Source organism: Ixodes scapularis, unplaced genomic scaffold (genome assembly GCF_016920785.2).
Source record: "Ixodes scapularis isolate PalLabHiFi unplaced genomic scaffold, ASM1692078v2 PGA_scaffold7__128_contigs__length_106722199, whole genome shotgun sequence".
NCBI lineage: Eukaryota > Metazoa > Arthropoda > Arachnida > Ixodida > Ixodidae > Ixodes > Ixodes scapularis.
This window is the reverse complement of record NW_024609882.1, coordinates 21,854,631-21,863,786: the sequence shown is the minus strand read 5'-3', so window position 1 is coordinate 21,863,786 and position 9,156 is coordinate 21,854,631. Positions and strand designations below refer to the sequence as shown.

Sequence of the window (9,156 nt, the reverse complement as noted above, 5' to 3'; positions counted from 1 at the left end):
GGCTGGTGATGCAAAAACGTAAATATTTCCCCTGGCCGAATGACTCACACAGACCGCATTGACGACCTAAGAAAAAAAAAGAGAAAAGGAAAGATATGCTAGAATTAAAGTTTAACACCATGTATATAAGTAGCTCATTTTCATCACTGGTCTTGCTTTGAGAACGCAGAAAGTTAGTGCGTGGACTGAAATCAAATTTGGAGGTTTTACATGCCAAACTAACGAAGGGCATCTAACGCGCCCTTGGCGAAGGAGTGCGGACTACTTTTCGCTTCCTGAAGGTTGTTTGACATGAAACCGAAATATCGGTTGCACGGCGCCTTTGCCAGCTTGACTGCAGTTATGAAACAATGACGTCGATCCATCGGCTTGAAGCAAATCCTTTTTTGTGCACCATAAAAATTAATCGCCGAATGCTTAGACTGACGCTATAGCGGTTTTTAATAATATGCAAACATTAGAGAACTCAAACCTTGTACATTACCAAAGTTTAGAGAAAGTCTTAAAAAATTCCAGTAAAAAAGAACGCTACAGGTTTTGGCAGCAGAGGCTATTTATTATCCGCGGGCTCCCATAGGCCGCCATTCTCTTATTAAATCATATTTAGCGAGTCGTTGCTTTAACTTCAAAATCAGATATCATTTGGTTATGAAACTTGGGGCAACTTATTCCAACCGCTAGTGCTATACATTCGGGAGGAGTCTAAGCTTACGGCGATGCGTTTTCGCGGTGCTAAAAACGCTATTCCCTTTACATCTAGATGGTATAAGAGATGGCAGTTCACTGATCAGGAGAGAGAAAACCTCCCATTTTTTCGCACCTCCTCAAAACTAACGTCATAATCTAAGCCCCGAGACAAGGACTTCTCTCACGATTAGTCAATTCTCCCCGCAACGGCGTGACAAGGTTACCACTCCCTTACCGGCTATGGCTATAAAGGGAATAGTGTTCTTAGATTATGATGTTTCCTAACCGGCTCGCCTGCGTACTTTTGCTCCTTGAAACCCTAATACAGCGTGTTTTTTCTTCTCATGTATGGTCTAGGCTATAAACTGTCCTGAGGACGCCGAGTGCGCATTTTACCAGGAAAGGTGCGAGCCAGAAGACTGCTCTCTGACTCCTTTCTGTAAGACATATTAGTTCGACATCACTTATACCCTTATGATTATAATGCAATTAAATGCAAAGTTCGACATCACTTACCATGTGAGATATCATCGCTCTATGAATGCTGCGTGCGCTGAAGAAGAACGACACGTTGGCAGTTTAGACGAGAAACGAAGCCTATCCAGAACAAACTCAAGTTTATTCAAACCAGCCCCACGGAACCAATCTATTCTAATGGCATTAAACATATAAGTTTGGTTGGTTAAGGTGTATAGCCAACTCGGTGGCTCTGAGGTGAACTCAAGTTTGTATCTCAAATTGTCGCGAAACGATAGAATAATAAATGAAAAAATACTAGTTTACAAGTTCGCGTCTGACTGACAGAATGCGTTACGTTTTCTTGTAACCGCATAACACACTGGCACAGTGGCGCCTTCTATCCGGGCATGCCTGGAACACTCTCGACTTGTGTATAAACTAAACGGATCGTTTTGCAATATTTTCCATATCAAATGTACGCACTATCTATAAGAAATAGTCGCTCATAGCACAGTCAAAATTATTTAGAGCCCGCGGTAAGGTAAAAATAAAAATATATATGCGCAGGCCAGTGTTTTATAGAAGAAACGCAACATACTGGTTCACAGTCAAGCGCAAATGTGTAAACGACCTTTCTTCTTTTTTTTTTTTTCTTCCGCAGAAGAAATAGAAAAGCCACGCAAAGTAGTTCACACAGGATTGGGTTGGAGGACGAGGACGCGATGCTCTTGGTGTTTGAAACGTGGAAGTCTATTGCAGGGAATTCAGAGCCTTCACCCTAAACGTATTATCCTACCATCTACAAGCTCTGATGAAGCACGCTTGGTGAAGAATATTAGCGCGAAATCACATCGTCACTCTGGGACAACGTCATTATAAATACCTCCCTGTTGTAGATCCTTCGTTGAATTTTCCGGTGCCTTGCGACCAAGTGAAACGGTTCCCAACCGGTTACGTTTAAACGTCGTGCTTAGACGATCATACCTTCACCAAATTAATAAGCAAAGTTACCCCTCCCCTCACCACCCCATGTCCATAAAACACCCCTCACCTTTCGGTGTTTACACAACCTACGCCGAAAAAAACGGGACATTAGTGTATTCTAAGGGCAAATAATAAGTCCTTGTGTTGATAATCAATAGCATTCTCGGCCCGTGGAAGAACATCCAGGACAGTCAGGAGACAACAACGACGTGATGATAGATTTGCTTTTATCTACTTAAGTATGGCAGTGTACAGATTTAAGAGCCTTCATTTGTGTAATAACAGTAAGTTTAATACTGTGTCAAATTTTTTTTTTTTTTATATAATCTAAGAACACACAGTTAATCTGTCCGCCTGCGTAACCAAATCATGATATAGGTCGGTCGGTTGTGTAGTGCATGAGTATCCCTTTCGAAGTTGGTGTTGTGACTTAAAGAAAAAAATATGAAAGTTAAGGTGATTTATAATGTTAGAGTATAAAACATGCTCCAGTAATTCACAGCATATAGACGTTAGTGAAATCGGCATGTAATTTGTAATTTACCTTTTGGGCCCTATCTTTTGAACAGGCACTACATGTGCCATTTTCCAGTCGTTTTGTAAAGAAGCATCATTCAGCTACGTTATTATATATTATAAAAAAGGTATGTGGCAATTGCGTCTGCAGAACGTTTTAACATTCTCGGTGAGATCCACAGACCGTCATTAATATATATCGAATAAAGCAATGGTGCAAAAAGTGGGAGATAAAGTTCAATGTTAAAAAAAATGTGTCCATGTGAATTTTATCCGCAAAACCAAAACGACAGTTTTGAGAGTGTCACCATCATGATTAAAGTGTTAGGATGGTATCCATTAGCACAACGACAAAAGAATTTGTGCTAGATTTCATCCAGTATCTATCATAATACAAACTGCGCTAATAGCTCATCCTATTTATCACCTCCAAATTACATATCCGAAAGAAAAAAATCGCATACATAAAATACGAGAACTTCGCACCAGGACGGAATTGGGCAAAAATTCATTTTTTTGTAAAATCCCTTAGGGACTGGATTGCCTCGTCTCGTGAAATCGTTTGTGCCGCAAATGCTGAAATGCTTTTCTCGTGTTTATTGGCCCTCCGCAATAATGCCTGATGGTCTCTCGGGACCACCATACGACTGAAGAATAAAGCCCTTATGATTTCAGAAGCTCTGAAACTCAGAACGTTACAGGCGTTAAACTGACCACGTCTAAATAACTCGTCTGAGCATGTATGTCCGGGTGAATGTGATATTGTAGTTCACTGCAGTCTGAGCTTGTATTCCTGTTCATTTTATTATTCTTTACGCTTCGTGTCTTCTTTTTTTTTTTTTCAGCAATGATACAAAAAAGTGTAAGCCTTGATAAGATAACATATATATAATCTAACAAAAACCTACACATATCTCAATTTTTCACATGAAAAGGGAAATCATAATAATGCGCCGCAAAAAGCCGTATATATATATTTTTTACTACGGTTTTTGCGGTGGAAACGAGTAGTTAGGTCGGAGCATTGAGTTGCGTCAGATTTGCTCCATCTTTGCTCTGTAGATCAGCAGATTGTTAATGATAACATTGATAATACATAATGATAAGGAAACCTAGATTAATTGTAATGGATGTCTCGTAGGTTCGGATGTGAATCCCGACTGTAAGTGTAGGGATGGATGTGTCCCCTTCTTTGCCGGAAAGAAAACCACGGACGACGGAAAATGCCCTCCGTGCCTCTGCGACGTCACCATTCAGGTAAGGACGTAGTTCCTTCGTCACAAGGCCCTTTTCAATTGCAAGTGGTGCGTTCTATTGGCGATTTTCATTGAAGTGGTTTCGATGACGATTGATTCGCTTTCGAAAAAAAATTCCCTAAGAATGCGCGTTGGACATGTGCATAAACAGTCTCGGATGCGCATTTGGCGAACGCACAAATTTATAAACAGTCTGTTGATGGACATCATCTCGTCAAAAGCTAGCCTGGTCATTGTGAGTGGAACGGCGTTCAACGCACGCATGGCTCTGGCAACTACGACTGCGCCCTAGCAGGGCTAGGAGGCGCAAGCTACCACCCAATACAAAGGGTACGGATACTCATACATTCATTCAGGCTCGAAGATCGGGGATTCGGCGGCGCACACACAGGCAATGCTCAAAAAACGCGTGTACCTGCAAGCGTGAATAGTAAGCAGTGTAACAGGGTTGACTGCACTCTCTTATAGTATGTGACAGGTTAAAAGAAAGCGGGCAAAGTTCTTCCTACAAAGCTTTCCCCTTTTTAAACTTTAGCAGGGCGGATGCTGGAGATTAGAAAACCACCAGTCACGACGAGCTTTGTGGGAGTAGCCTCCCATACTTTTTTTTTTTTGCTTAATCTGCAACGGACTATATAGTAACCGGGTAACCGGTCTGCCATGTATTGACAACTAGTGTTTTAAAATATTGTTTTTGTTCTTTCCTTTATTTCAGAGAAAATTAAGTTTTGACGAAGACTAACAGATTCCGTTTATTCGAAAGAAGCTGTGGTGACAACTGGAGAAACGTCTAACAATAAAACACTGATGACACGTTGAAATGGCTATTCTAACGCGACGACAATGACACGGATGCCTTTGAGACCAGAATAAGGTTGTACCAAAAGATTCATAAACAAAAAAAAAATAAACATCTAAAAGAAGAACGAGAGCCCTCGATCACAAACAGCGATTGAAAGGAGTGAGAGAACAAACATAAAACGGTTCTGAGAGCGAGTCGAGCAAGACAGCGTCTGGATATCACAATCAAATTAATGACAACGTTGTACTTTTCAAAGATGTCTGACTAATGTATGCATCCACGGCATGCATACGTGTCCACCATCCAGTCGACTTTGCGCCATGCGCCATTCATTGTACGTGGAACGCTGTCAACAAACGTTAAACAAAAACACCAAACAGGAGGTAAGAATACTTCAGGTATGCGCATCATAACGCGCTCGGGTCCTCTATATACTTACAACGTAAACGTTACTGAATATATTAAAACGAGGGAATTTGCAACGCGCTTCCGAGACGACTTCGCCTTTCGCGTGCGGAGATATGACACTATGTTCCAACGGACACTCAGCACGGCTCAGTTCATCAGTTCACCATGGATAGTGCGATAAAATGGACTTTCTCAGGAAGGGTTCTGCGCAATCGTAAGGGTGTTGTGCAACCTCCCCTGCCCCCCCCCCCCCCCCCCCCCCCCCCCCCGCCTCCTCCGCGACTCAGTTGAATCACGGAGGAGCCAGCTTTCTCCGCTTGGTGTCGTCTTTGTGCGGAAAAGATCCATATCAAGCACGCAGTTAATTCAACTGGACGGACTACACAGTGTCTATGGTGTCTTACTAAGGACGTTACGAAATACTGAAGAAAAAAAATTGTTTTGCGACGTTATCGACGGCATCCACAGTAACGACGCTCTTCATCCGGGAACTTGCGGGCGCTAGGCATAGGGTTATTATAATGTACGCTAGAGGTTCAACTGGCACTAGTGTCTAAGCGACTTCCGGGGGGCAAATTGAAGCATACAGCATCCAGTCTACTTTTGCGGCGTTCCTGCGCCTTCTTATCAAAAAACGTGCGTGCATTTTGCCCTTCCGTCGGAAAAGAACATGGAAAACGTTTGTTATTTGGATCGTATCGAATAGTATGTACAGTCTCCGGCAATATGAAAGACCCACTGGAAGCGCGTGGCCGAGGCGGTGGCTGGCGGGGGCGCTGCGAGCGCTCCGGGCAATTTCATTCTGCTTCGAGGGGAGGACGCTCACTCGGGGGTCAGCACAATCTGATAAGCGCGTTTCGCTTTAGCTGAGCCCGAGTGAGCGTCCTCCCCTCGAAGCAGAATGGAATTGCCCGGAGCGCTCGCAGCGCCCCCGCCATCCACCGCCTCGGCCACGCGCTCCCAGTGGGTCTTTCATATTGCCGGAGTGTGTACCTTTATTAATATTGTGAAAATAGAATTGCTTTAGTTAGAACATTTTTTTTACCAGTGAACGATGTTAAACTTAGCTATATTTCAGGCCCAAACCTGTTTTATAGCAGGTATGTAAAAACGACCGACGATTCTAAGAAAAATGACAATCAAAAAAAAAAAAAAATTGGGTTGTGTGTGTGTTTATACAGCCTAGAACTTGGTCTGCCTCACAGGGGCGACGAGTCTCCCAGCTGTAGATGAGCAATTTAGCCAGTGCGGTCAACCGCTAGCCTGGGGTCTTTAACGTGCATCACGCAGTAGTGATACACGACCGCACGCCGGTACGATGCTCATCCAGATCGAAACGGGCAGGGGTGAGGCTCGAACCCAGGATCCCTGGGTTCTGCAGCGCGAGCTTTCGCTCCACGTGCTCCGAGCTGGTGTGCGCTAGACCACTCGGCCACCGATCCCCCCACCCAAAAAAAAAAAAAAAAAAAAATGACAATCAAAAGGAATGTAGAGGGTTTTCAAAGTTCGCCAGCATTGCAGTGCTGCTTAGGTACTGCGAATATGCAATTCCTGTCACATATATAAAAATGGCCCCGTCGTGCATCTTTACGAGCGGTCTAAAACACTCAAAATGTGAAGAATAAAGTATGTGGGCTATAAAAGGTTTGTATTTTTAACTTGGAATACATTTTAGCGCTCAAAACACAAGGACGCAAATACGAGAATAAGACACCACAGTGCGCACTGCGGTGCCTGATTCTCGTGTTTGTGTCCTTGTGTTTTGAGTGCTAAAATTTATACCGAGTTCCAAAACCAGCTAGCCCGACAATCTACTCTACTGTATTTTTATTTTTATCGGGCACCTGTTCTCTGGCTTTTCCCTGTTTTCAAACGTGCGGGTGATGTTTTGAACGCACAGGCATCCCCACACATATTCATGAGCAGAAAGAATGAAGCAGGACTTGTTTGTTGCAAATCGGACTATATTACGTGTAGCTTCAATTTGTTTTGATCGTGTGCATGCACAAGGAGTTACTGATCCAGTGTTACTGCGTACTTCCTGCCGACGCTCTTGGTTTTCCACGTCCTTCGTTCGTATGGTACGTATATGGCACGTATATCCCCCATGCTGGAAAGTGCCGACGTATATTGTGTCCGGCAGTGCACATAACTATATTTACGAAGCCATTTTAACACTGTTTTTATTGCCATGCATTTGAAATAAAAACGCTGTAACTGACCAATTATTTCGCCTGCGTGACTGACAAACGTTCCAATCTACCAGACATGTAGTACACGTTACCTCTTAAAGAGTAAGTAAATACTGCTTCGCAAAAGGAACGCGTTACTTAACCTCAAATGTAGCGAGTTATTTTTCTCGTTACTTTGAGGACCAAATACACAACTGCTTTTGTTTCATAGTTTTTTTTTTTTTTTCTTTTTCAGTAGTTGTTGCACTTAAGCAGTCGCTGCTTCTCGAAGTTATCATCAGTTATGTTTCCTCGCTTCCTTGAGAATACATCTCCGGCGACGCTGAAGAGTCGTTCTACTGACGCGCTCGAAGGAACGGCAGTGTTGTGCTCAAAAAAGACCAGGTGAATTCGGGACCCCTTCTTTTGTTTTCTCTGCTTCTAAAGTTTGAAGTTGACAGTGGGTTCTGCACACTATTTTGGAAGGTTCAATCAACGAACCTTGTTGCGTTCTCTCGGTGAAGGACATTCCCAGCCGTACAGATAGACTGACGCGTTCAGCGATAAACGTTGGTGTACTGTCATATTGCTGAGTTGTTCTGCGGGTAGCCCATCTGCCTTTGTCGCAATAGACGCATGCTCACGTTAGCATTAAAACGATGCTGTTTAAACGTCGTTGCACACGTTAACCCTCAAAAGTAATGAAATACCGTATGGTTACTTGGTCTTAAAAGTAACTAAGTACGTTACTCGTTCATTTTTATTAAAGTAACTATAAATACGTTACTCGTTACTAGCAACGCGTTAAGTACATGTCTGCTATCTACCTAGTACGTACGAATTATTTGTGATATTTGCTCTCATAATCAAGCACAGGGAGAAAATGCATTCGCTTTTTCCCATAGAAATACATCACAGGAAGTCAATTTCCGTCTGGCTGTTGTCTGCTTCAATTTTCGACAGCACACTAGCGCCATTTGAACCTCTAGCGTACATTCTAATAACTCTATGGTGATAGGCTAGCCGCAAGAGTAGTGTCATGCCAACCACCGCAGCGTATTCGGTTTTCCGTATTTACGCAGGCGGCATTCAGTAGCACAGGCACACGTCTCGAGTTCACTTTGTTCACCGCGACACGTCGAACTTCTTTTACGTTTCCTTCATCCAACTGAAATGAATAAAAATTATTGGATTTGTAGTGTCAACACTCGCATACACAGTCACACAAACACACACACGCACCAACATACGCACACGCGCATTGCAGATATGTGTCGGCGGGGTGGGCCTTGTTCAATTCGACGAAGTTTTATGGTTTGACGGCGTTTCAACGCAAACCACGACGCATCGATGCACGAAAAGCATTCTCATATGTGGCAGCGTCCTCTCTGTAGAACCGCGAAAACACGAAGATGACGGTCTTCGCAGCGCGGACCATTTTCGCTCCTGCATGGCACACAACAATCTGTAGGTTGCCGGCGTTCGCTTCAGAAACTGGTCAACCTGAAAGTAAAAAAAGAAGAAACAAATGCATCGGTTTCGTACGTATCCACAGGCGGTTATTGATTGGCGTTATACGGCGCACAGTATGGTTTGATTGACATACGATGGGAAGGAGCTGAGCTAGTTGGTTACACATATTTAGATAGTGGAAACAGCTGAACGCAGAGAAAAAATGTGAGGAAAGATATCCTATCTCTCCTCACATTTTTTTTTTGTAAGTTCAGCTGGTTCCACAATTTAAATTTTGACTTTGACTGACTTTGACTGACAGTTTAAGAAAAGCAGGACGTAGAGAGTCCCCGGTATCTTATTATTAATTCGCAACCAGCAATGATTTCTCCATCAGCCAATATGAACGCCAAAAAGAAAA

General features: G+C 43.2%; 1 protein-coding gene across 1 annotated transcript in view; it reads right to left on the bottom strand.

Annotated features, from left to right (window-relative positions):
* Positions 1–8,587: 8,587 nt before the first annotated feature.
* Positions 8,588–9,156, bottom strand: part of LOC115314433 — a 69,132-nt gene continuing 68,563 nt past the window's right edge. Inside the window, exon 6 of the mRNA XM_040223176.3 lies at positions 8,588–8,786. The gene's annotated coding sequence lies outside the window, so the exon portion shown is untranslated. The remainder of the gene's footprint in view (positions 8,787–9,156) is intronic.